A 22294-nucleotide genomic window follows, 5' to 3' on the forward strand; every position below is an offset into this window, starting at 1 on the left:
TGTATATGCAGAGCTTCTGTTTGGGTTCAAGGTGCGTTTGTATTTCCTGGGGGGGCTCAGCGCATCTCTGATGGAGGCCATTCGGAGGCGGCCTGGTGTTGCGCTGATCCACCTTGTGCGCAATTTTCAATTTTCGATTTTATTTGATTAGCCGCACCCAGGCTATGCATATACATAGGTTAGGATTTAGTTAGTGTTAGGCCCCTCCCATGGAGGATTGACTTCTTCGCAGTGGGAGGGACGAGTACTTAATAGGTTGCATGCAAGCTCTTAGTGGAAACCAACATCCTCCTCTAGTGGTAGACAGGTTATGTGTATGCTCGGTGTGTATTCGACCCCACAAGTGGGGCTTGCACTCTTTTGCAGGTAGGCACTAGTCTGTTTTTAAGTAGCGCTGCTCATTTCCTTGCTATGTCATATGGAAACATGAATTATGCCATACACCGCACTTCAGTACCAAAGCTAGAGTAAAGGGTCATGGGGTTGAGGTGCATGTCTTGCTTTATGTGACTTCGATACTTCCTACTTCCAGCTTGGAAGAAAGAAGCATCAGGAAGCCAAGGCTCACAGTAATAGACCTTGATCTGGTTTGAGGTGTTGTCCATTTTCAGATGCTTTTCTGCTAGCCACAGTTGTTGAGAGTGGTTATTGTAGATTTTCTTTCAGCTCAAACTAGATTAGTTATTTGTAAAGATTGGTGTCAGCACACAGAGAGAATTTGATTATTGGTGATCTGCAGTATCACCAACAATACAGATATATACCCGATTATTGATGATCTGCAGAATCACCAATAATACAAGTATGACTAACCTCTGGACACCTGATAAAGTGCAAGTGTTTTGGTGCAACAGTAGGCTGTCTCCCGTGGGGCGGGAGACGCAGATAACAATGAGCATGGACCACCTGAGGAGCAGGTGGCCCTTGGCTGAGTGTAAACTATCTCCTAGGAAAGGGGATAGAGATAACCTGCGAGCCAGTGATTCCCCGCAATACTGGGAATCAGACTATACTGCAGCCAAAGCACTCCTAAGGAATAGAGCCCCTGGCTGGAATGCAGAGAGGCCTCTCTGAGGAACAGGAGGTCTCTGCAGCTACCTGACACTTGATGGAATAGTGTCACGGGTAATACAGACAGACTGAACACACAAGGGACGAGTGACAGCCAGAAGGGTCGGGCAGGCCAGGCCGGCAACACCCGAGCAAATGGTAATAACAGATACAAATCACAATCCTAGTCTGGGGTGTGAGGACCTTGGTCTCGACACCCAGGACCTAATCTAAAGAATAACATAGTATCCTATGCTTGGGTGTGAGGTCCTTGGTCACAATACCCTGGAACTGGTCTAAAGTATAACACAGCAATGACACAGTAATCCTGAGCTTGGGTGTGAGGTCCGTGGTCACAACACCCTGGAACTGGTCTAAAGTATAACACAGTAATGACACAGTAATCCTAAGCTTGGGTGTGAGGTCCGTAGTCACAACACCCTGGAACTGGTCTAAAGTATAACACAGTAATGACACGGTAATCCTAAGCTTGGGTGTGAGGTCCGTGGTCACAACACCCTGGAACTGGTCTAAAGTATAACACAGTAATGACACAGTAATCCTAAGCTTGGGTGTGAGGTCTGTGGTCACAACACCCTGGAACTGGTCTAAAGTATAACACATTAATGACACAGTAATCCTAAGCTTGGGTGTGAGGTCCGTGGTCACAACACCCTGAAACTGGTCTAAAGTATAACACAGTATAACAATAGCAAATCTGGCTAAGTGTGAATTCTCAGGTCCACCTGGTTCTAACACACTGTAGGATCTGACTAAGGTCTGAGTGCTCACAAGTAAGTATTCGCAACGGCAGACAACCAGCAACTGACGAGCAAGATCTATATATACTTGCAGTGCTGTGCAGCTCCGCCCGAGCCACTCAGTCAATCCAGAGTCCAGCTGAGATCAGCTGATCGGCCTGATCAGCTGATCGGCCTGATCAGCTGATTCCCTTTCTACTGGTATAAATGTCCTGTCGCCTGGCGCGCGCACGCGTAGCTCTCCATTTGTGTGAACTAGAAGGTCCAGCCAAGCCAGACGCGTGTCGCTGCACGGAAACCGCCGGTCTGAACGCGGAGATAGCCGCCCTGTCACTAACCCATGCAGCGGCATCTCCGCTGTTCATTACATTATTCTGCTTTGCCCTCCTCAACAAGATCAACAAAGTGTTTTCACCTATGAAGTTGCACCGTAGGAATATCTTGGTTGAGAGAGCAGGGTGCTCAAAATCAATAGGGTCCCACATGGAGCATCTGTCACTTAAGAGCACTGTTGGCCTTCCTATACAAGTTTCTTTCTTTGTAAACACAAATGATGCCGTACAACACACTTCAGCACAAAAGCTAGTAGAGAGGTCCATGGGTTCATGTGACTCTGATGCTTCCTTCTTGCAAGCTGGAAGTAGGAAGTATCGAAGTCACATAAAGCAAGACATGCACCTCAACCCCATGACCCTTTACTCTAGCTTTGGTACTGAAGTGCGGTGTATGGCATAATTCATGTTTCCATATGAAGCAACCCTTATTCAAACACCAAGACTATTTAAGAGCATCACTTCGCCATCCTCACTCATCAGCAAAGGTACACAGGAACTATGGCCTAATTCTAGGAATGTACCATATGCCCCCATGCTCTTCTCTGCCTGGATATTTTTTGTACTTCAGCTTCTGACAGATCAATTGTCATCTGAAATATCTGAGCTCAGCTTAGACTCACTCCCTATTGGCAACAGATCAGTTCAGCACGGAGCGAAGCAGACAGTTCTCAGTCCGATCCATATCACCATCGTATTTGCATCCAGGGGCGGATGCGTCACGCGATAGGTGGCTTTGGCATCGCATTCACTCATCTGGAAAAATACAGCAGGTTTGGACATGGATCTTTTTTTTTTTTTTTTTTTAAACAAGTGGAACTGGATTCTATTTTTCTCAATAGGATCCACTTTCTGTACTAAGTGGAGCTTGCAAAAACGTTTTGGAAACGAAGTGGAAACCGAGCCTTACTGTGCATAGCTTTACTAACTTAGCTGTCTTACATTGTGCTTACTAAGCTATTTCTTTTTTACTATTGATACTATTTATATTGCTTAACTTGAATACATTTAGATCAACTGCTGATAAAAAAATGATCTACTTGTTAGCAAAGAAAGTTACATTACAGCTGCATGTTACAAACAGAGCAAGATGATGTTCACATAAAAGCTAGCTGTATGTTGGATTTTTATTTTTTTGCCTGTGTTTACACCCCGCAAACCTTTTGGCCTTGGTGTAGAGCCATTTTGGGCATTGGCCCACATCTACAGGTTTTCTGATTGCATTTTAGTTGGCTGTTAATTATTTTGCTAATTATTACTGCTGATGCTTGTTCACTCGATTAATTGCTCACATGTTGTTTACGAGTTTGCCAGTAAGTACTGTATCCTATTTCTTACTATTATATAACAGTGGCTAATTGGCTAGTTTATGCAAGACCTTAAAACCCATTTTTGAAAATTCATGGCTTCCGGCTAATTGAAAAATTTGTAAAGATACATTTTAATAACATAAAACTGCAAAAAGACTTGTCTAGCAGTGATATATGCTTACAGTAATATATTTAAAGAGACACTTAAGCGAAAAAAAATGTATGATATTATGATTTGTATGTGTAGTACAGCTAAGAAATGAAACATTAAGATCAGATACATCAGTCTAATTGTTTCCAGTACAGGAAGAGTTAAGAAACTCCAGTTGTTATCTCTATGCAAAAAAGCCATTAAGCTCTACGACTTTTAAAGTCGTGGAGAGGGCTGTTTTCTGACTTTTATTATCTCAACTGTAAGTAAACAAATTTCTTTTTCTCTGCCAGAGGAGAGGTCATTAGTTCACAGACTGCTCTGAAAAAATCATTTTGAATGCTGAGTGTTGTGTAATCTGCACATATTAGAGAATGATGCAATGTTAGAAAACACACTATATACCTGAAAATAAAAATATGAGAATATTTTCTTTGTAGCTAATCTTCTAGTAATTATTCATAGTACACAACCAATTCATTATATCATATATATATTTTTTCTCTTCAGTGTCTCTTTAACGATAGTGGAATTGCAGGTTACTTATCACTTTGCTGCTTACAGCCCACTGTACCTATCACCTATAAGTGTAGTGACCCATTTCACAACATTCTGTTTTCAGTTATTTTTGTCTTTCACCAGCAGTTGTAGCTGTGTATAATTTAAAATGCTCATGATATGAATATTTTTTTCCAAAATGAGACCAAGCAGCTGTAGCGAGGGTGAAGAACTCTCAAGGTATTTATTTCCAGAGCCATCCATATTTTAAATGCAGGGTGCATCAGAAAAGCATTCATTTTAATGCACATATTAAGAACCCTACAAAAAAAACAACAACAAAAAAAACAGTGCTGGATGGTTTGGGAAGCGCTTGTTATTACACAGGGAGGGGAAAAAAATCACCTACATGAGTTTCCCCTCAGCTAAAGGTAATTACGGCATGTCAATAGAGCAATGTGGCATTATGTTTCTATTTCTCTGGCAATCTGCTGGCTGATTGATAGGGTGTTTCAGTTTACTCAGAGCATCACATGACAGCTAATCAGTGCCTGAACACTTTCTATTGATCCCTTATTCCAGCTGCACAGTAACATTCTATTGGTTTGTGGAAATCAAGCCAGGACAAAACACAGATAATAGTCGAAAAATGGCCAGCAGAGTTAAATGAAACATCAAAACCTCATTCCTCTAAATTGTAGTTTGCTCCACAGTAAGGCTAGGTTCACAGTGGGAGTTGCGTTGCGTTCCCTGTGGCAGCAGGAACACAATTAAATGGAAAACTGGCGCCACACAAATCGCAAATCACATTCCTGTGCTCCTTAAGGGCCTGGACACCATGAAAATCGCAAGCGCAATCTCAAACGCAGTGCAATGTGATTTTTAATCAAATTTCTACTTGCGGTTTTTACGCGCTTGTGATGTGCTTACGATTTGCTGTGGCTATCTTTTCCAGGTTTCCAGATTGTTTATCTAACGCAATGAAAATCACATGCATTGCGTTTTTCATGCGTTTTTTCAAACGCAGCACTTGAAAAGTGTGATTGTGTTTTTCTAAAAATGCATTGCACCAGTGTATACAGGTCACTACGATTTTCATGATTATTCAAAAGACCTTGCGATTTAAAAAAATGCTTACGATTTTAAAAACGCCTGCGATTTTAAAGATGCAGTGAAAATGCAGCAGTGTGTACAGGCCCTAACTTTGTATAGGAGTTCAAGCGCACAGCAGGACTGACATTTGTGATCCAGAAAAATAGCGTCACAAACACATCACAGGCATATCTAGGGAAAACAGCGCCTATGGCAAACACTGAAATTCACCCCCTGGGAGGAGGGGCGCCCCTCCAAATATTTTATATGTGTACTCATAGTTGAATTAATATTATTTATTTATTTATTTTTCTGGTTGGACTTGATGGACGAATGTCTTTTTTCAACCAAACTAACTATGTAACTGGTTGTGTGAAGGGGAGCATGACCTATAACAAGAGAGTATTGCAACAGGTCAGCCTATACATATTCCTCAAACAACAAGCAGCTTGTCCTCCTAAACACCAAGGATGCTACAGAACAGCACCCCCCATAAGAGGAACCCATGGCACATGCCATACCTGTACCCCAGTATATACGCCTCTGCATCACATGAAGGCCTGGAACCCACTAGAGCATTTTTTGAGCGTTTATGGAGTGCTTTCAATTGGTAGTGATTTCCCTAAATGCTCTGACAATGTAAATGGATGGTACTGATTCCACGAGAGTGATTGCAATTAAGGAAATCACAAGGGCATGCAGCATTTTGGGAGCGTTTCCATTCTAATGAATTGTACAAGAGCAGGGAAAACACTACCAAAATTTCTTGCAAAATGCTATCACAATTAGTCCAATTTTCTGCTTCTCACTGGTAACTCATCATAAGTTAAAGGCAGCCACCATACCTAAATCTGAGTAATACAGACACAGTGGACAGTTCTGTACAAGTACTGTATATCTTTAAGAAACACATTCTGCTGGGAAAAATAGTTCCAAATAAGTGCTGATTTCCAGGGCAGGAGAGAGTGATTGAAACAGAGGCCTCTGTGCGGGTGAGTGGAGTGCATTTCAGAATAGATCAAAGCATTTATACCCTTGCTGCTGTGGGCAAAGGGGGTATACTATGTCTGTTCCATTTCTGTTTACATTCAGAGTGCAATGAGGAACTAATAGAGGCTCATAACCAAGACAGGAGATGCAGCCAGATAAAAGCAAACACTGTGACCAATTAGAGCATAATGTGCACCATATGGACTGTACCGACATTCGAGAAGATGTCTCACTTACTATTCTTAGTAGGACAGGAGACCTATCTGCTCTTTTATAGTCATTCCACCATAATAACTGACATAACCACTGGATCTGGTGCTGAGATTGGGAAAAGACATGGAGGGAGTTTAAAGTGTACCTGAGATATAATGAACATTAGCATTTATAATTATGAATTTAACAATTCTCTGCGCCTATCAATAAACAGAAATGCCACTGGTTAAAGTAAGCACTTTTAATAAAACCCACTGTTAGGATAAAAAAATAAAACAAATAAAATCGATAAAATAACAGGACTTGTGTAGTAACTGCATACATCAAGTTACTAATTTCTTCGCAATCTCACATACTCTGCATATGCAGTGCCTTTCGTGACAATCACGCCTCATGCATCAAACATCCACAACTGAATCTGACTCCAGACAAAAGCCAGCACCATGAATAGTAACCTATCTAGAGCTGCTCGTATATGCCCAAATGCCAGTTCATATCCGGTGTCTTAATGCAATAAGCCCAATGTCCATCAGTGCAGCACTGCAATAGTAAAGCACCTTTTCACAAAGCAGATCATCCGCTTCAACATAGATTGATTAGTGAACATCTATTCCGGAGGTTTTTTTGCAGTTTCAGAAAGCAGTGTGTCAATCTGTAAGCAAGTTCAGCATGCACTCTTAAACGTCGTATACTTCACAATAGTCAAGTCTATTTGTAAAGACTCCGTGGCTGGATAGTCTATTGACTCACGTGTCCCACCAGGTCCGGAGGGGTAGGGGGTTTCGTAAGTGTGATGCTGGTTGCGGCTTGCAAAGCAGACTCCTGGGTCCCGGCCGTGAACACTTAGGAGTCTGGTGACAGAGATGCCCTGAAGAAGACAGGCGTGCCTGTTGAAACTAGTTGGCTCTGATTGGTCCTGCAACTGTGGTGACGTCACCGAAGGACTTCCGCCTGCTCGAACGGCGGCCTTGGACTCATAGCGGCACCAGACTCCTAAGTGTTCACGGCCGGGACCCAGGAGTCTGCTTTGCAAGCCGCAACCAGCATCACACTTACGAAACCCCCTACCCCTCCGGACCTGGTGGGACACGTGAGTCAATAGACTATCCAGCCACGGAGTCTTTACAAATAGACTTGACTATTGTGAAGCAGTGGCGTTCCTACCTAAGGGCGCAGGGGGGCGGGGCGCACCGGGTACCAGTCAGCCAGGGGGGTGTCGCCACGACCCCCCTACACCTGACTAAGGAGGGGAAGAGCAGCGCTAGGAGGAGGGGTGACAGCAGGGATAGCGGCGGGGAGGGGGAAATATCCCCCCCTCCCTCACCTGGGTCCCCTCCTTCTGCCTCTCTTCTCCCCCCAAAAATGCGGGCAGCGGGCCGGTGGCAGTGGGCAGCGAGCAGGCGAGCGCGGAGTATACTCACGTTACTTCCGCGTATCAGCCTGGAACGCTGCGTCACCGTCACGTGCCTCTTCTGCGCCTCCAATCATTGGAGGCGCAGTAGAGGCACGTGACGGCGACGCAGCGTTCCAGGCTGATACGCGGAAGTAACGTGAGTATACTCCGCGCTCGCCTGCTCGCTGCCCACTGCCACCGGCCCGCTGCCCGCATTTTTGGGGGAGAAGAGAGGCAGAAGGAGGGGACCCAGGTGAGGGAGGGGGGGATATTTCCCCCTCCCCGCCGCTATCCCTGCTGTCACCCCTCCTTCTAGCTACACGGGGGGGGGGGGAGGGGGGGAACTATACTACCTAAACTGGGGGCCACTATACTAGCTGGCAGCTGGGGGCCACTATACTGGAGGCAGCTAAACGGGGGGGGGGGGGGGGGGGCACAGGGCACTATACTAGCTACACTGGGGGCATCTATGGGGGCCACTATATTACCTATACTGGGGGGGGGGGGCACCATACCAGCTACAATGGAGGCAACTATACTATCTAAACTGTGGGCCACTATACTAGCTATACTGGGGCAACTATGGGGGCCACTATACTAGCTATACTGGAGGGAAGCTCTACGGGGGCCACTATACAAACTACACTGGGGGCAGCAACACTACCTACATTGGGGGCAGCAGCTATGCTGCCTATCCTGGGGGCAACTATACTAGCTATATTGGGGCAACTATACTACCTTCACTGGGGGCAACTAGCTACCTATACTGGGGGCAACTGCTAGCTACCTATACTGGGGGCAGTGGCGGGGGGGGGGGGGGGTGTGTGCTTAGGGTGCTGAAGCACCCCTTAAAATTCTCCAAGCACCCCCCAGCGTGAACTGACTTTCGGCATCTAATAGACGCCGTATCAGTTCACCGCAGCGGCAGAGCAGGGCTATAGTAAAATGTCCGAAGCCCTGCTCTGGAGACTTTGGGAGTTGCTGGCTGCAGAGGATCGTGGGAGCTGCGCACTGGACGGAGGCCGGAACAGGAGCTCTGCTGCAGGTGAGTAAATGGTTTTTTTTTTCTTTTTAATTTATATTAGCAGCCAGGGGTAGCATTTATGTTCTGGCCAGGTCTGCTACACGATTGAAGTGTTTTCTGGACAGGTCTGCCACACGATTGCATGTATTTTCTGGGCAAATCTGCCGACATGATTGAACGTATTCTCTGGGCAAATCTGCCGACATGATTGCATGTATTTTCTGGGCAAATCTGCCGACATGATTGCATGTATTTTCTGGGCAAATCTGCAGACATGATTGAACGTATTCTCTGGGAAAATCTGCCGACATGATTGAACGTATTCTCTGGGAAAATCTGCCGACATGATTGAACGTATTCTCTGGGCAAATCTGCCGACATGATTGAACGTATTCTCTGGGCAAATCTGCCGACATGATTGCATGCATTTTCTGGGCAAATCTGCCGACATGATTGCATGTATTTTCTGGGCAAATCTGCCGACATGATTGCATGTATTTTCTGGGCAAATCTGCAGACATGATTGAACGTATTCTCTGGGCAAATCTGCCGACATGATTGAACGTATTCTCTGGGCAAATCTGCCGACATGATTGAACGTATTCTCTGGGCAAATCTGCCGACATGATTGAACGTATTCTCTGGGCAAATCTGCCGACATGATTGAACGTATTCTCTGGGCAAATCTGCCGACATGATTGCATGTATTTTCTGGGCAAATCTGCCGACATGATTGAACGTATTCTCTGGGCAAATCTGCAGACATGATTGAACGTATTCTCTGGGCAAATCTGCACACATTACGTGTATTTTCACCCGGGTTCACGTCAAATTACAGTTAGCTCCGCCCTCATCCGATCATGGCCACGCCCAATTTTTGCCGCGGCGCGCTTTGCGCGCCGCATGTTATAGCGCCTCCCATTTTTTGCCCCTTCACCTTTTTTTTTGGGGGGGGGGGGGGGGGGGGTCTTATAATACCCAGCACCGGGTGTCAAATGCCCTAGGTACGCCACTGTTGTGAAGTATACGACGTTTAAGAGTGCATGCTGAACTTGCTTACAGATTGACACACTGCTTTCTGAAACTGCAAAAAAAAACCCGGAATAGATGTTCACTAATCAATCTATGTTGAAGCGGATGATCTGCTTTGTGAAAAGGTGCTTTACTATTGCAGCGCTGCACTGATGGACATTGGGCTTATTGCATTAAGACACCCGATATGAACTGGCATTTGGGCATATACGAGCAGCTCTAGATAGGTTACTATTCATGGTGCTGGCTTTTGTCTGGAGTCAGATTCAGTTGTGGATGTTTGATGCATGAGGCGTGATTGTCACGAAAGGCACTGCATATGCAGAGTATGTGAGATTGCGAAGAAATTAGTACCGTATTTTTCGGACTATAAGACGCACCGGACTATAAGACGCACCTAGGTTTAGAGGTCAAAATTCAGGAAAAAAAAAAAAAGATAAACCTGGTGCATCTATAGTGCAGGGGCGTTTTATAGACTTTTCCCCCCCAATTATTATGTCCCTTGTGTCCTTTGTTCCTACTCCGTCTGTCCCCATGTCACCTGACTGTAACCTTGTGTCACCTGTCCATACCCACTGTGTCCTCTGTCCATCCTGTGTCCTCTGCTGTCCCCTTGTGTCACCTGTCCATCCTGTGTCCTCTGTCCATTTCCCAGTGTCACCTGTCCACACACCCCGAGTCACCTGTCCATCCTGTGTCCTCTGTCCATTCCCCAGTGTCACCTGTCCACACCCTCTGAGTCACCTGTCCATCCTGTGTCCTCTGTCTATCCCCCAGTGTCACCTGTCCACACCCTCTGAGTCACCTGTCCATCCTGTGTCCTTTGTCTATCCCCCAGAGTCACCTGTCCACACCCTCGAGTCACCTGTCCATCTTGTGTCCTCTGTCTATCTCCCAGTGTCACCTGTCCACACCCCCGAGTCACCTGTCCATCCTGTGTCCTCTGTCTATCCCCCAGTGTCACCTGTCCACACCCCCCGGGTCACCTGTCCATCTTGTGTCTACTGTCTATCCCCCAGTGTCACCTGTCCATCCCGTATCCTCTGTTTGCTGACCCCATGATCAATGCTCCTGCCAGCAGCACTGCGAATAGACAGCTTCGCAAGTTTACCGTAAGTTCAGCTGGAGGAAGCAGGCATCCTTTCATCCCCGCGCTGGTGGCAGATATCGTTTCACAGCTTCTCTTCCATCCGGTCCGCCCACCTCCACGGCGTCTGGCACACTGCATGCTCAGCTGGAGGAAATGCTTTTATTCATCCCCGCGCTGATGGGGCAGACTTCGGTGCATACACTTTAATGCACAGGCTTTCTGACTACAGCCCCATCATGGAAGCTGCTCTTCCATCCGGTCCGCCCGCCCCTACAGCACGCTCTGCCGTTCACTGTTTCCTTTCCAAGCCAACTACCAATCCGGCAAGGCCAATCAGTGATTGGCCAAATGACGAAGCTTTGGTCCCGCCGGGGAGACCATCGCGTCCAATCAGGAAAGGAGAGGAGGAAGGGGGCGCCCTTGATTGGCGGGTCTGGGGCAGCGCCCCCCGCCTGATTGGTAGATAGGTCAGAAAGGAAACAGTGGACGGCAGAGCACGCTGTAGAGGGGGGCGGACCGGACCGGACCGTAGAGCAGCTTCCAAAGACGGGGCTGTAGTCAGAAAGCCCGTGCATTAGAGCGTATGCACCGAAGTCTGTCCCAAAGCATTTTCTTCAGCTGAGCATGCAGTGTGCCAGACGCGGGGATGAAAGCAGGAAATGGATCCCCATCCGCTCGATGTAGCGTGCTGGCTGCAGGGAAAATGGAATGCAGAAGATGCAGGACTCGGACACGGACTGCGTGAGTGAGGACACACTGGTGGTCACTTGCACTTCCTTGTGGAGGGGGGGGGGGTCGCATAGCTGCGCATTCGGACTATAAGACGGGGGAGAAAAAGTGCGTCTTATAGTCCGAAAAATACGGTAACTTGATGTATGCAGTTACTACACAAGTCCTGTTATTTTATCGATTTTATTTGTTTTATTTTTTGATCCTAACAGTGGGTTTTATTAAAAGTGCTTACTTTAACCAGTGGCATTTCTATTTATTGATAGGCGCAGAGAATTGTTAAATTCATTTTGTGCAATCGGTGGGGACGGAGCAACCTCATAAATTCTCTTTGCAGCCTTAGGTTTAGGTGAAGCGCCACAGCTAAACTCTTCTTAGCATTTATAATTACCTGGGGCTTCCTCCAGCCTCCTGTAGGACATAGGCTCCTTTATCTTCTTTGAGGGCCACTCTGTTCCTCTGCTGTCCAGCCCGGTAAAGTCACCGACTGGGCCAGTCACACCCCATTGTGCATGCGCGACCCTGGCCAGAAGCCATCTTGGTTACACTCCACTCTGAGTCTGCACCTGTGCATTTATAAGTCTTAATTAACGCCACAGGCATAGAATGCTACCAGCTATAGGCGCAGGGCTGGTTCAAGTAACAATTGGGCCCTAGGGCAAAATTAGCCTGGGGCCCCCCCAACAGACACCCCCTGACCAAACAGCGTCATTAGAGGCCCTTTGTTGTAGCTAAATTTCCATCCTGGGCCCCTGAGCTGGCTGCTGACCCTCTCCCAATCACCTCCCAACTTAAAGAGAGTCTGAAGCGAGAATAAATCTCGCTTCAGACCTCATAGCTAGCAGGGGCATGCGTGCCCCTGCTAAAACGCCGCTATAGCGCGGCTTAACGGGGGTCCCTGTCCCCCCAAGCCCCCTCCGTGCAGCGGGGGAGCGCTTCCTGGTTGGGGCAGGGCTAACCGCCGCAGCCCTGCCCCATGCGCGTCTGTCAGACGCGTATCTCCGCCTCTCCCCCGCCCCTCTCAGTCTTCCTTCACTGAGAGGGGCGGGGGAGAGGCGGCGATGCGCGTCTGATAGACGCGCTGGGAGGCCGGGCTGCAGCCGTTAGCCCTGCCTCCAGGAAGAGACGGCCAGCGACCATTTTACGACCAAGTATTGCGGGGGGTGGGTTGGGGGTGAAGGGACCCCCGTTAAGCCGCGGGATAGTGGCGTTTTAGCAGGGGCACACGTGCCCCTGCTATATATGAGAGCTGAAGCGAGATTTAGTCTCGCTTCAGTGTCTCTTTAACAGACTGCAGAGTCCCTGGGGAGATGCCATATAGATGGAAGAAAAAAGGGAAATGCTGGCACTGCGCTAGCCGTATGCTGTCCAGGGAGGAGGAGGGGGGGAAAGGCGTTATACACAGTCCAATGTTATCACGTATGCGCTGTCTGTTGTATATCTTTAGCGTGCTCAGGTCAGTAGTATCTAAATGCCAAAGGAAAGAGAGGAAACCGGCACTGCTGTCATATACTTTAATCCAAATACTTAAAAAAGCGAAGTGACATTATCCATTTCAGTAGACAAAATCCAAAGACACATACCATTGGTGACTGTGGGTGGTGCGGTGGGTGCGAAGGGTGCAGAGCCTCCGCACCCACCGCACCACCCACAGTCACCAATGGTATGTGTCTTTGGATTTTGTCTACTGAAATGGATAATGTCACTTCGCTTTTTTAAGTATTTGGATTAAAGTATATGACAGCAGTGCCGGTTTCCTCTCTTTCCTTTGGCATTTAGAGTCCCTGGGGACAACAGTTAAGATGGGGGAGGGACAACTTGGGGGACCTTACAGGCTCTGGGGCAATTGCCCATTTTTTCCTATGGTAGCTCCGGCCCTGTATAGGCGTGAACCCAGGGCCGCGCATGCGCAGATGTCCCCAACTACCAGGGCTGACAGTGGAGGAACGTACAGCTTGGGATGATGGCAAGGAAGGAAGCCCCAGGTAAGTATAAATTATTATGTTCATTACATCTCAGGTTTGCTTTAAGCCTGGCTATCTGGGGAAATCATTTATGTTTGATAGTGTTGGCAGGGTTTATAACCCCTTTTAAAAATGTATTGTTCTTCATGTCCACGTTTTGCAGAATTCTATGCACTTCCCAAGCAGACAGGAAATGGTACGTCTCTCCAACAGAGCAGAGATACCAATGTAAAGATTTAATTGCTGTCCATTTCCAAACACATTTGAAATTAGCGAAAAGATAAGGACAATAATTCAAGTTTTGTCTGTAGGGAAACTGAAAAACATAAGTAAAAACGCTGTCATGACCTAAGACAGTCAAAAGTTTAATGGTCTATTTAAACCTTTTAAAGGGACTCCGAGCAGTGCAGAAGCTATGGAAAGATGCATACCATTTTGAAGCTCTCTTTCTCCTCTTTCCAACGATATATAAACCACCGCCCTACGCCTTTTAGTTTTCGCTATTTTCGCAATCGAAATTTCAGCAACCGCGTTTGCTGCGAAAATAGCAAAAACTAAAAGGCGTAGGGCAGCGGTTTATATATCGTTGGAAAGAGGAGAAAGAGAGCTTCAAAATGGTATGCATCTTTCCATAGTTTCTGCACTGCTTGGAGTCCCTTTAATGCAATGTAAGTATATAATATTCCAGGAAAGTCTTATTTAGGAGTAGAAGTTTGCAAATAATTGCATCATTACAGTAGTTTATTTTCACTTTAGGTTTGCTTTAAAGAATATTTACGTAAACATACACACCTTATATCAGGTATCATGATTAATTTCTAACCACCAGTTTTCTCTTTTTACAAACTGCTTTGAAAGATTGCTAAATAAATATATCTGCTTTTGTAAACTCAGAAGTGGTTTAAATTAACTGTTGATGTTTTTAAAACTTTTGTTGTATTAATAATGGTAAACAACTTATCCCAGGCAGTGCTTTGTCATGATATTGTATTTTTAAACAATATTATTCTATATATATGAAGACATTAATAAAACTGTTCTCAAGACTTCTCTTTAAATAATTTTAATAGCACAAGCCACACAGTGGCAATAGTATTTGAGAATATTGAAACTGTAGCAGAAGAAAACTTTTCAAGAATCTTAACCACTTGAGGACCACAGTGGAAAACCCCACTAATGACCTGGCTAATTTTTGTGAAAATGGCCACTGCTTTAAGGACAAGCTGCAAGGCCGCACAACACAGCACACAAGTGATCCCCCCCTCCTTTTCTCCCCACCAACAGAGCTCTCCGTTGGTGGGGTCTGATCCTCCCCCCAAGTTGTTTATTTGTTTATTAAAAAAACAAACATTAAGGCAAAAATAAACAAATTCTGCAGTTTTTTTTAATATTGATAATATTCCCCCCTCCCTCCCTCCCCCAGCTGGCCAATCCATGTAATCAGCTGTCATAGGCATCACCGCCGACAGTCAGGAGGGGACAGCCGTGTCACACAGCTGTCCCCAGTTCCACGCTGCTGCTGATCGCAGCACTGTACAATGTGTAAAGACGGCAGTTTCGCCATCTAACAGTCTCCCGAGTGGCGATTGCCGCTCGGAGACTGAAGAGGGAGCTGAGCTCCGCCCCCCGAGCAGAAGCTGCGCACGTAGCCTGCGCACGATCTCCTGCAAAACAGAGCCCCAGGACTTGATGCCAATCAGTGTTAGGAGGTCCTGCGGTTGCCGCTGCAGCCACGCCTGTTGGCGTGGAGCAGTCTTTATGTAGTTAAAGTGCACCGGAGCTCACTAACATAAAAAGATTTATACATACCTGGTTCTCCCTCCAGCCCCATCCGCTCGGATCGCTCCCACGCCGCCACCCTCTGCTGCCCGCAGCTTTGGTACCAGGTCCTGTCACTGCCTTTAATCGGAGCCAGTCTACACAGCGTGCGCTCTTGGTGTTTCTCTCCAGCAGCCACTGGAGAGATATGTAGAGGGTACACGTCTCTTATGTCAGACTGGCTCCGACTGACTGAAGTGTGGGGACCTGGTACCGAAGCTGCAGGCAGCGAGGATGGCAGCATGGGAGTGATCTGAGCAGATGGGGCTGGAGGAAGGAGCAGGTATGTATAAATCTTTTTATGTTAGTGAGCTCTGGTTTCCTTTAAAGGAGTATAAATTACACTTTTAATATTTAATGTTCCAGTCCAATGAATGGAGTTCTCCTTTAACTAACACGTTGACATTTAAAACACACCAGAAAAAATAAATAAACGTATGATATAATGAATTGTATGTGTAGTACAGCTAAGACATAGAACATTAGTAGCAAAGAAAAGAGTCTCATTTTATTTTCCAGCACAGGAAGAGTTAAAAAAAAACTACAGTTGTTATCAATGCAAAAGAGCTTCTCTGAGCTATTCAACCCTCTGGGTAAAATACAGTCCTGTTTTCTGAAGCACTTATACTGCCAAGAAACAGTGAGAAGCGACTTGAGATAAGGTTTTACTGCAAGACAGTTCAAAGGGTCATTATTTCTGTTTTGTTTTAGGCCCCGTTCACACTGCACGCGTTTCCAGCCGCGTTTTGGAAACGCGTGCAGGTGGCCGACACGCACGACATCAGACATTGCATAGAGTGCAATGTCTGATGTTCACACTGCATGCGTTCCGGACCTGTGCGGTCCGGAAACGCATGCTGCACGCATTTTTTGTAAAAACGCATGGCTGTCCCATTCACTTTTCAGTGATGGGATCAGCCACGCAACGCATACGAACGCGGATGGCGTGCGTTCGTACGCGTTGCGGTCCGCATGCGTTGCGGTCTGCGTTCTGCAGTCTGAACGGGGCCTCATAGCTTAAAAGACGGGGTGTAGTTTTAAAACCGCAACTGTGACAGAATGATGCAATGTTCTAAAAAAACAGCTAAATAACTGAAGATAAAAATACGAGACTCCTTTCTACTGGTACTAATGTATTATTTATTATTATTATTTATTTATAATGAGCCAACATATTCCATGGTGCTGTACAAAGTACGAACACAAACAAGGGGTACATAACGATACAGACAATGATAAACATTAAATATGGACACTGGTACAAAATTCAGAACTGGTGATTACAATGACAGATGTAACATGATGAATATAATGTATAACAGAGTGCAAGCTATGAAATGAATAACAAATTCCAAGACACAAAAGGGTGAGAGAACCCTGCCCTTGCGAGCTTACAATCTAAAGGAATGGGGGGGTCATTATCCGTACTACAAATACAATTAATTATATCATACGTTTTGGGTTTTTTCTTGTTTCAGGTTTGCCTTAACCTTCATTCATTTGCACTCCATTGCTGTCAAGAAGCCAATAATGCAATGACCCACAAATGAATAAGTATAAGCTTGGTGGCGGTCATTGCATCAAGCAAACCGTAATAGAGGTTCAGACTATTTGGACCGGTAACATGGCTGTTATCCCCCAGTAAATTTACTGACATGTCATCTTTAATCTGAAAAAACATCAGTCAGTAAAAATCTGACACCCTCTTAAAATAAATCTCCCACCTGCAATGATGGAGAGGAAAGTGGCCGTGGTCTAGAGCGGCGGATGTCACCGGTAGCAAGCTGTAGATGGAAAAGATAGGGAAGTGAATTTATTTGATTGAATGCAATTGCTGGCATGTGAAGACTGACACAAGCGAATCCTTAATTCAAAGCAACTGTGAAGCCGCAAAGAATAAGTGACAGGAGGAGAAAAGTCAAGTTTGGTAAGGAATGATAGTCATATGAGGCTGAAGACATCTTTAGCATGAAGTAAAAGAGATGACATTAGACCGAGATGAAATGCAACATGACAGTATCACTTTGCAATGAAGATGGTAATTAAAATGGGCTGCTTGACAATAATGAAGCAAACATAAGTAACTGTAGTATTTCTAATAGTTATAAATGTGATGCTATTACCAGAGGTGTCCAGAGAGAAATATGGGCCAGCAGATCATATAATAGCAGTGACGTGACATGAGAACCCAGATGACATCATCTCGGGACTTGTCTACAGAACAATTATCATTTCCAATACTCAGATATTAGTTTTGCAATTATGGCCCAACTTTAGATTGTCTACACAGAAATGCAATCTCATTCATACAGACTGAGCAATGGCATTTGTTGTCAATAAAGTGTATCTGTAAAAACAAACAACAAAATCCTAAACTGTACACATGAGAGAATGCATTGTCTACCAATTTAACCGGCTTGGAAAAGCGTCAAGAATTGTATGGTGTGACAGACAAATTGGAGTCTTGTCTTTTGAAAGCACATGGATTAGCAGGCTTGGACTTTTTCCAGCTCATCCTTCATTGTGTTAATTGTCACTGCAAGGAAGCTTTGCATTATGGGTTAACACACTTGTCCATTCACATAGTGGTCTGTATCTGCATATAATAAATGTAAGAGCAAATATAGACATTTTGATGACTATATAATTAGCTGCTGCCTAATCAACACATGCTACATAACCAGCAGAGTTCATAGTTAATGGACAATTCTTGGAAACACAAATCAGAACAACAGGACTAAGATAGCCTAATTAAAACAGACCTATACCTATCTATATAACCCTTCGTTAAACAAATGAGACCCCAGAGTAAACATGAATAATGCAACAGAGGCATCTGAAGGATGCTGCTTTCTTCCAGTGGGGTTACACAAAAAGGACTTTTACACACTATGTGCAATACTGTCAAATAATGCAATGCAAATAGGAATAAGACCTAACCGCCCATCTTAATCAGTGGGCTTGCTCACATCTATTGGGTAGTTGTGTGTGCAATAAAGGACAACTGTAACAAGAGGGATTTGGAGGCTGCCATATGTATTTCCTTTTAAACATTACCAGTTGCTTGGCTAGCCTGCTGATCTCTTGGCTGCAGGCGCATCTGATATGTTTGCTTGTTCAGGGTATATGTCTAAAATTAATAAACACAGAGCACCAGCAGGACAGCCAGGAAATCTGTAGTGTTTAAAATGAAATAAATATGGTAGCCTCCATATCTTTCTTTGCTTACTGTATATTCCTGCGTATAAGACTACTTTTTAACCCTTGAAAATCTTCTGAAAAGTTGGGGGTCGTCTTATACGCCAGGTATCACTGATGCCGGGTGATACGTCCTATCCTGTTACCGCCTCTCAGATCTCGCTGCTGAGGACTGTAGTGAAGCGGTGCAGGCGCACATGTGCGAGATCTGAGAGGCAGAGAGGGAGGCAAATAGGATACAAGGGTGGGCTAGAAGGGTGAAAGAGGGGTGTTTTATGGGCACAGCGCAATCTATTCTTCCATACCGCTCTGATAAACAAGGAGACAGGGAGAGCTGACCAATCCACTTAGGGAGAGTTGACCAATCCAACCAGTCAATTGACTATATACTGTTATATACTGGCTACCACATAAAGTACAGCACCAGTATAAGATTTTTTTTTTAATTTTGTGTACGTTGGAAGAGGGGTAGTCTTATACGGTGAGTATATCACAAACTCTATATTTTAACTGAAAAAGTTGAGGGGTCGTCTTATACATCCAGTCGTCTTATACGCCGGAATATACGGTAGGTGTTAAGAAAGACATGCATTTTTGCATCTTTTGGCCACAGATGTATTTTGAACAAGTGTGATAAACAATGGAAAATGCATGCATCAAATCTCAAGCATGACAACACCAAGTGTGAACAAGAACTAATAGTGAACTATAAGAACAGTGATCCGAATTTCCCAAAGCAAGCCCATTATTTTCTATAGAGAAGTTATCAGGATCAGTATATGCATTTCTCCTTAGTCCCTATTTGAATAAATATCGTATTAAAAGTAAAACTGGCTGGCAAACTGAAATTTCAGAAATTAACAGATGAGCTCTGGAGTGATGCTTTACAAGCTATTCCTTATTTATCGGTAAATGCTTCACAAAAATTTTCCCAAACTAAAATTATTCATAGAGCCTTTTTTACTCCTAAACGACTTTACAGAATGGGTCTAAGAGAAGATCCTCTATGTCCTCGATGTCAAAGGGATCATGGAGATTTGGTACATATGTTGTGGAGATGTCCCAAACTGCACAGGTATTGGGGAATGAATATTAATACTTTATCAGGGATTTTTCAAACGAAATAGTGAATGATGTCAATACATGTATTCTTAGTGCGACTGATCTTTCTGACCCCAAACAAGTATCCCTTATTGCAATTCATAGAAGTCTCTTTCAGGCGAGGCTATTAATTCTTAAGCATTGGATAGATGAAACTCCCCCTACTTACACGCAATGGGTTAAACAACTCAATGAGTATCTTAAGCTGGAAAAAATAGTACATATGCATAAAGGTAATGGGGCTCGGTTTGAGAATATTTGGGATAATTGGTTGGATACCCCTGAGGTGGTTGACTTTGATTTGATTAGGGATAGATTATTTCGATAAGAATCTGGTGGCATGTAACATTTTCTATCTGTAAAATATATACATCTCTTTAGTAATATGTTCTATGATGATGATCTGGAAGCTCCAAATCGTTCACACAAAAAGTACTCTTTATTTCTATTGCAACTAGATATAAGTCTGAATCATTGTTCTCTCTGTTGTGCCTTGAATACGTTAATAAACTTGGTTTGATTAAAAAAAAAAGTTATCAGGGACAATGGAAGGATTCTGGAGGTGGTCAGGCAAGATCTAATGGTGGTTAAAGCGGACCCAAACCAAACATTTTTTTAAATTAAAAATATTTAGTTGCAACACTCTGACACATACAAAGATAAATAAACACTCCTTCAAACCTATGATCATTTCAGTGCATGCTTTTCACCCTTCTCTTTTCATAGCTAGGACTATACTGGGGGCAGCCATTAGCAATTCCTCCATTGCCAGACACCATCTACTCCACCAGTTTGACGGAAAAATTCCGGCAATTTGAAAGGAAGGGAGGGGTTCCTCCAATAAATGTAAAATATTTTATATTTGTCATCATGCAGCTGAAAAAAGGCTGCTATTTATTATTATACTTTAGAAAATAGATTTTATTTCTGAAATCTTGTATTTTTAATTTGGGTCCACTTTAAGCACTCATCTACAGACAATCACCTGCCAGCCGATCTAACCAATAGCAGATACATTGAATATTTGTAGTAAGTTACCATAAAACTTCACTTCACTAATCAAAAAACAAATTAGGTATATTTTCACTTTTAAAAAGTATGCTTATCTCTGTTTCAGATATCTGTATCTTCACAGTGGCAGTTTTCACTGTAAGAACACTCTGGCCTTTCAGACAGAGATCTACAATCAGACTTCACAATATGTCTGAATGTGGCCTATGGCTATTTCCGGTATTAACTTTTTAAGTTAGCATTTGTTAACTTAAAAAGTTAGTATCGAAAATAGCCTTAGGCCACATTTAGGCATCTTGTGAAGTCCATGTCTTGATAGGCCACAGTTTTGTTGATCATGCTTAAAGGGACTCCGAGCAGTGCAGAAACTATGGAAAGATGCATATCATTTTAAAGCTCTCTTTCTCCTCTTTCCAATGATATATAAACCACCGCCCTACGCCTTTTAGTTTTTGCTATTTTCACGATCGAAATTGCCGCGGCCGCGACTTCGATCACGAAAATAGAGAAAACTAAAAGGCGTAGGGCGACGATTTAGGGGTCGCCAGAAAGAGGAGAAAGAGAGATTTAAAATGATATCCATCTTTCCATAGTTATATTGTATTACACAGGGCGACTTTTTCTCAAAGTCAGCAGCTCCATTCAGCAGGAAAAAGTCGCCCTGTGTATAACAATATAACTATGGGAAGATGGATATCATTTTAAAGCTCTCTTTCTCCTCTTTCTGACGACCCCTAAATCGTCGCCCTACGCCTTTTAGTTTTCTCTATTTTCGCGCTCGAAGTCGCGGCCGCGGCAATTTCGATCGCGAAAATAGAGAAAACGAAAAGGCGTAGGGCGGTGGTTTATATATCATTGGAAAGAGAAGAAAGAGAGCTTTAAAATGATAGGCATCTTTCCATAGATTCTGCACTTCTCGGAGTCCCTTTAAGAGAAACAATGATCACCTGGCAGATTGACAGATTGCTGACACGTCGTGACAGTCTATGTGCCAACATACAAACCGATCCGGATGTGGTGAGACTATGCTAATCTACCTATTAAGCTATATGATCAGTCAAGCAGCGACCTGGTGAGACCACGCAATGTAGATGTTGAACTGTTTGATGTGCCTTTTAGCGGTGATGGCCACGTGAGCTTTTTGCATCTGAATACGCATACTAACCTGCTTTGCATGAAGGTGCTGCTAATCTGCTTGACCATCTGGCATATGTATATGCATGCTGAAGAAACTCTTTGCATCTTGGAACAATTATATTGCACCCCCCACCTGAGTATTTCAAGACTGCAATTTATAGTCTATTGCTTTCTATGTATGGAGGACTGCTTTTCTATTCTACATCCCCAGTATATTTAATATACGGCCGTTGTGTGCATGGGTGGTTGTGATGGGGTGACCATCCCATGTGATTTTAATGCACCAGTTAGTGACAACATTTATGGATTAATATAATTTTGCACCTGATTTTTTAAGCACAATTCTTTCCTAGTATGTTTATATTGTGAAATAACCTCATGATATTTAACTTGGACACGT

The 22294-nt window shown here is 44.3% G+C and overlaps 1 long non-coding RNA gene across 1 annotated transcript in view; it reads right to left on the reverse strand.

Annotated features, from left to right (window-relative positions):
- The window catches only part of LOC137544265 (uncharacterized), a 180943-nt gene that overhangs the window by 113191 nt on the left and 45458 nt on the right, over nt 1-22294 (reverse strand). The window contains exon 2 of the long non-coding RNA XR_011025803.1: nt 17172-17231. This is a non-coding gene — a long non-coding RNA (uncharacterized lncRNA). The remainder of the gene's footprint in view (nt 1-17171; nt 17232-22294) is intronic.

Source organism: Hyperolius riggenbachi, chromosome 2 (assembly GCF_040937935.1).
Source record: "Hyperolius riggenbachi isolate aHypRig1 chromosome 2, aHypRig1.pri, whole genome shotgun sequence".
Taxonomy (NCBI): Eukaryota; Metazoa; Chordata; class Amphibia; order Anura; family Hyperoliidae; genus Hyperolius; species Hyperolius riggenbachi.